This window comes from Zea mays, chromosome 3, assembly GCF_902167145.1.
Source record: "Zea mays cultivar B73 chromosome 3, Zm-B73-REFERENCE-NAM-5.0, whole genome shotgun sequence".
NCBI classification, from domain to species: domain Eukaryota; kingdom Viridiplantae; phylum Streptophyta; class Magnoliopsida; order Poales; family Poaceae; genus Zea; species Zea mays.
The window spans coordinates 137031038-137037547 of NC_050098.1; the positions used below are offsets into that span (position 1 = coordinate 137031038).

Consider the following 6510-nt stretch of genomic DNA (forward strand, 5'->3'; position numbering starts at 1 on the left):
AGTTTTGTGCTACAGTTGTTAGCTAGAATCATGGAATTAGCTCGGAAATTAGTTTGTAAAGGGTCCAGCCCCCTCCTCTATAAATAGAGAGGTATACGGTCGATTTGTAATTATCAATCGAATCAATAATACTTCTATCTCGCATTTATTTCCTATACAATTAGGAGTAGTTCTAGTCTAGTTCTAGTTTAGCCTCTCAATCCCCAAATTCTCCGCTTCTCTTCGACTCTACGTCGATTAGAGGAGTCTAGGTCGGCCTGCCCGAGCCTAGACAACTCCTAGGATCTCTCCTCCCCAATGGGGTCCCTCCCGGTAGCGAGATCCAGGCGCCGCCGGCGACCTTCCGCCGCCCCTGCGCACGCGCGGACCGTCCGGCAGGAAATCCTAGCCTCACGCCAGGCCGCGGACCGTCCACCCCTGCGCAGAGAGCACCACCACTGATTCGTGTTGAGTGATTGGCACCCAAAAAGGTGTCAATAGAGTCCGAGGGGTTGAGTGCCCATTTTCCATGTCTATATGCACGTTCTACTGAAAACGTCTACAATTGCTTACGGGCGCGGATTTTGCACATGCGCATGAGATCGACATTTTTGTTTGACCGTGTAAATTTGTGTTTTCTTCAATCATAAAAAATATGTATATATGACTTTCTCTAAATCACATTTTGCTAGCTTAATTGTCAGTTTCTAAAACTTTAAAGGTTAACAATATAAGGTTGATATTATTGGAGTCATTGTGAATTTTATTAAAAATATTTTACTTTAATAAATATCGCTAGTCAAAGAAAAAAATGGCTTACGACATAACTAGATGTTATTATTTGTGATAGAGAAAGTAGTTGAACCATATGCTACACTACACCAAAATAGTGAACTTCCTAGAGGCTAACCCTAGAAAGTTAGCCATAAACTCTAGGAAGTTAGCTAAACTCTCAGAAGTTAAGTCACCCCGTCGGAAGTTTGGCTATCGAAATTTTTTTTATCGAAAGTTAGCTTAACTTTCTAGAGCCCTCTAAAAAGATAGGTAACTTCCTACAACCAAAGAAGTCTCTCGAAAGTTAGTAGATTCTCGGAAGTTAATAGCTTCACGCTGTCAGCGCCGTCAGCTGACTAACTTTCTACGGCTGACTGTAGCCCCTAGGAAGTTAGCTGTCCTAGAGGAGGCTATAGAAAGTTAGTTGTGCATGCTAACTTTCTAGAGGAAGCCGTAGGAAGTTAACTGTTCATGCTAACTTTTTACGGCCGCCTCTAAGAAGTTAACGGCTCGATTGACCTCACACACGAGTCAGCATGTGAAAGCTAACTTTCTATAGCTTTTATAAAATATCGTAGAAAGTTATGTTTATTTTCTAGAGCTACCAGTTGCCTCTCAGAAGTTATTTATTTTCTACAATTTGTTATAAAAATTATAGGAAGTTAAAAAACCGTAGAAAGTGTATGATTTTGGTGTCGTGCTAACCAGGTTGTCTTGGATAACAATATGCACAATATGATATTCATGAAATTCTAAAAAACTTTTCATTATGTTGAGGATGTGGCATGCTACTTATAATTTGTACATCTTGGAAACCAATTTAAAGAGATACTATATTGCCTATATACACGTATGGAAAAAAGGTTGTCACCTGAGAGATTAAAATAAGTATAAAATTGAATTGATCCAAGAAAAATGAAGAGAAAGAGAATGGTATTTGAGGTGTGTTTGGCCGTGCAGATGACTCTCCTTCGAAGACTAGCTGAAACTATTTAAGAGGAATCAAAACAACTTTATACTTCTCTAAAAACCGCGAAAAATCTTACTCTCTCTATCCTAAAATATAGTTCTTTTTACCCACATTTTTTCGGTCCACGTCATTCAAATAATATAAATATAAATATACATGGAAACTACATTCACATATTACTTATTTGAGAGTACTAAACTATCGTCAGAAGAAAAGATACACAAATTTTGGATCATCAACACAACTGGACGAAAACACTAAAGAAGGGAAAACTTCTATGACAAAGTCATGTAAACCGACGCGCTTATGATGCATAAAAAAAGTCAAACGAATTATAATTTAGGATGGAGTATAATATTTTCTCTCTTCTTATATATACACATATATATAAACACAATACAAGTTTAATCATGGCAGATTTCCCATAGATATTTTTACTCCCTTCTTCCCAATTTATAATTCATTTGTCTTTTTTATACAAAGCCATATTTATAATATATTATGTACTAAACAATATCATAGTAAATAACAATAACAATAATATTTTTTCAATAAGACGAGTCGATTAAACTATATATAAAAAAGAAAAAGAATACAATTTGTGAGTTTATTTTTAATTGTTGCCACGGTCTCTCTGAAGGTCTAGTTTGGGTACTTTGGTATTATGCTCAATCTACGTGTATTAAGACATATTAGAGTATAACTTAAAATAATTTATATTCTCATATATCTCAAACACATATAGATTGAATCTATACTACTCCTATTAAGCCTATAATATAGGCGTCCACAGTGCCCCCGGCCCCGCCACCCACCCGCGTGCCACGAACCACAACCTGCCCAGACCGCAGCGTGCAGCCCCACCGCAACGCCACAACCATCCTGCCCCCACCAGCCACGAAACAGCCATCCCCAGAACCCATAACCGCACTAACCTCGTAGTCGTCGCTCAGGGACGGGTCCAGCGGCTCGGTCTTGGCCCCCGCCGTGGCCGCCTTGGAGCCCAAGGAGAACTCCAGGCCACCGCCGTTGGCGTCGTTCAGTTGGCGCAGCGCGTGACCTGGGCCGGCGCAGAGCATGGCGATGGCGAGGAGGCCGACGAGCAGCAGGAGGTACGACGGCTTCTGCCCCATGGCTTCTTCTGCCACTGAAATGGCTGTCGCACGAGTTTTCCGATTTCTTAAAGCATGGTTGGAGAGCAGTTTGGTTGGATCATGGTGACCTGCATTCCGATTTTCTGAATGGTCTCATCGTCGGGCGCGTGCACATCTAGGTTTAAACTACTTGCTTTAGCATTCAGAATCCATAATCAGACGCAGATCAATCCATAATCGCGCAGCATATCCGAACCTAGCCAACCAGCCCCAGCGCCCTTGCTGCAGGAACTTAGTTTTCCTCTGTCAGGCATTTCGCTTTTCAGACACCAGGCAATCCAGTTGGTAGCTATTACGTAGTTCTTGAAGGTGACAGGAATAAGGTTTTAACTTAATGAAGAAGAAAAAAACAGTAAACTTTATCAAGCTAATGGAATTGCGGAACAAGGAATATAATAGTCATACACTTATTATGGATGCCAAAGCATGAGGGCTTGAGGAATCATCACCAAGAGCTATTAGCATTCAACAAATTATTATCGCATTTTGATGGTCGGCAAGGTAATTTGCATCCACACTATATTTTTTCATTCTGCGACTTCACATTAAATAGTTAGCTGCAAAAAACAGCTAACAGGTTCACTAGGAGTACAATTATCTTTATCTAGGATTCCATGCATCATTATGTTGAATGAAATGTTGAAAGTCTTAGTTGGGAATAGCAGCTGCAAAAGGATTAAATAGTTGTATGTAGATATGGAAAAGGAAGAGTTAAAATCGTACACTTTGAAGACAGAGTACATGTGCTATGTGTATGCATTAAACTGACCTTGCTCTCTCTCTCTCTCTCATGGCAAAAATATGATCAGTTAAGACAGTTTATTCCAGCGATCTAAATTAGTTTTCAGGCCTATATACCATCTCTTGTGTCACTTTGCAAACAATAAGTATTCGCAAATTATTAGGAACACAAACCTGTAGTAGAGTTCTCCCTCACATCCACCAGGGCAAGCAACAATTGATGGCAGACAAAACTGATGCCACAAGACTATTCACTGTTCTGCTACACTTGTGTATAAGTTTGAATATTAGTCCACTGCTTTTGTGTTTGCATACAATAGTTCATTGGCAAGGAATGATGAATCAATTAGATGCGTGAAGTTTTCTTATGAACATAACTTTTATATATTCTTCTGACCTGGCATGTCATTGCTTAATATTCTGCTACACTATATGGCTGCTATTTTAATTTATGCTAGACTTCCTCGGGCGCCCTTTATCTTCATTTTTTTGCTCTTGAGTTTTACCATTGACATGCCTTCTGCTACATTCTTTGGGTGTTGTCTTAGTTTTATTGTCAGCATCATGTACATATTCGCTCCATTTTTTTCATGCCACATATCAACTATGTATTGGGGCTTATGTGTTGAATGTTACAGAGCTCTTTGTTTAGGTAGATGAACTTAATTGCATCCAGTCCATGTACCCAAAGATGTAGAACCTCGCACCAGATTCTTCCAGTGCACAAAGTTTAGATGAACTTGCTTATAGCACTTATTCGTTTGTTGATTGAATCCAATATTTGTAGCTGTAGTTGATTAAAGAAAGGTGACCAGCGACATATAGTGAATTTGCTTTGGTGAGGAAGAATCTGGTGATACATTCGCTCTGTTACCTATATGACAAAATGCCTTTGTTACATATATGATACATTCGCTCTGATTCAGCCTAAGATTCAGTTCCCTTTTTCTTTATTTTGTTTCATGTTTCTTTTGGTTCATATGGATTTGTGTAGTGCAACTATTGAAACGGACAACACACAAGCTCCAATTTCTCAGGGTGAGTTTGCTTGTAGCACTTATTTGTTTGGTGATTGGATCCCAGATTTGTCAGTCAAGTCATTAGACCTGGGGCTGCTACATGTTCACTTAGTGAAGAATCATCTAGATTAAACTTAGATTATAAATCTTTTTGTGCTTTACAAGGGAGCTTAGACTAAAAGGTTCTTAAATTAGTTGTTGGAAGTAATATTTTCTTTCAACAGAATAGCAGTGGCATCCTTTCAGTCCTAGCGCTTGGAACTATGTGCAAGTGAACATGTAAATCACGACCAAAGACCATCCCTGGCCCTGATTGGCACTTTATTCGGTCATCCAAACTCGACTGCAACGTCATAAAATTAGAAGGCATAATTAATGCATTTTAGTGGGAATTGGTTCCGGAAGCTCACAGTATGTTCTCATCCAGCTCAGCTGTGCCAGCTACAGTATACATATGTGTTACTTTCTATAATAAAGAATATTTCTGACTGTAGTGCTTTTCTGCAACGTCATAAAATTAGAAGGCATAGTATATGATTTGACATTGTTAATTGTCCACAAAAACAATAGTGCTTTTTTTCTCAGATCTGACTGTATTGTCATATGCACACTGTTGTATGCCATCTTAATTTGTGTTGCCTGGGAACTAATAGTAATGTTTCTAAATCTGTTTTCTTTTTATAGCAACCAATTTTTTTTGCTCTTATTGCTTTACCGAGAACTTAGATAACATGTATTTCTATACTACTCCTATTAATTTGTTTGCTTTTCTGCTGCCTATCAAATCCTGATATTTGTGTGTTTGCAAACTTACTTGGTTGTTTAATTCATTGCTATTGATTGTCAGGTATTGTGCTTGTATAATTACATTTTCATCTGGTTTCTATTGCATTTGTAGCAGATTAGTTGTAGTCATTGTCCTGCAAGCATATAGTCCTTGGGAAGTATATGTCCAGTCGAGTTTTGCGTTGGCTATGCGTGATGTGATTTAGGTTTCCTTTCCTTGGGACTGATCAGAGCACATGTGCTGTGGCCATAAATCTGTTTCGATAGTGTAGTTGTCAAACTTTTGTATGTACTTATGGACCAGGGGACCTGCTTTGCAGCAGAGATTTGTTCTGTGTTTTTTCTGCCAGTAGTCACCTGGCAGCTAAATCTTTTGAGGTTGAGTTACTATGGTCTTTGGCATTTCATAGTTGCCTATTTCATTGATATGCGAGATGCACGATAGCACATTACGTAGTTCTTGAAGGTGACAGGAATAAGGTTTTAACTTAATGAAGAAAAAAACGGTAAACTTTATCAAGCTAATGGAATTGTGGAACAAGGAATATAATAGTCATACACATTTGCCAGAACTTATCCTTGCAGATTGATCCTAAACTGTAAACTTTATCTCGGCAACTTCCAGTTTTCAGTCATGAATTATGGGCACGCAGTCTATCAATATCCCGCAACTGATCGGATCAGAAATTTTGTCAGAGAGTTTTAGATTCAGATATTTCATTACAGGAGAGTTATTTGAGTATTTCACAGACTGTCAAAATTTAAATGTATACAACTGATAATGGAATTGTGGAACAAGGAATATAATAGTCATACACATTTGCCAGAACTTATCCTTGCAGATTGAGCCTAAACTGTAAACTTTATCTCGGCAGCTTCCAGTTTTAAGGCATGAATTATGGGCACGCAGTCTATCAATATCCCGCAACTGATCGGATCAGAAATTTTGTCAGAGAGTTTTAGATTCAGATATTTCATTACAGGAGAGTTATTTGAGTATTTCACAGACTGTCAAAATTTAAATGTATACAACTGATAGATGTACTGATTTTTTGGTTCTGCCTTCGGTTAAGTGTTGTTATTTGTG

At 38.5% G+C, this 6510-nt stretch overlaps 1 non-coding gene across 1 annotated transcript; it reads left to right on the forward strand.

Moving 5' to 3' along the window:
• Positions 1 to 3941: 3941 nt before the first annotated feature.
• On the forward strand, positions 3942 to 4024 carry LOC111591216 (small nucleolar RNA Z266). Its single transcript, XR_004857457.1, has one exon. It is a non-coding gene; the product is annotated as a small nucleolar RNA Z266 (small nucleolar RNA).
• Positions 4025 to 6510: the final 2486 nt, after the last annotated feature.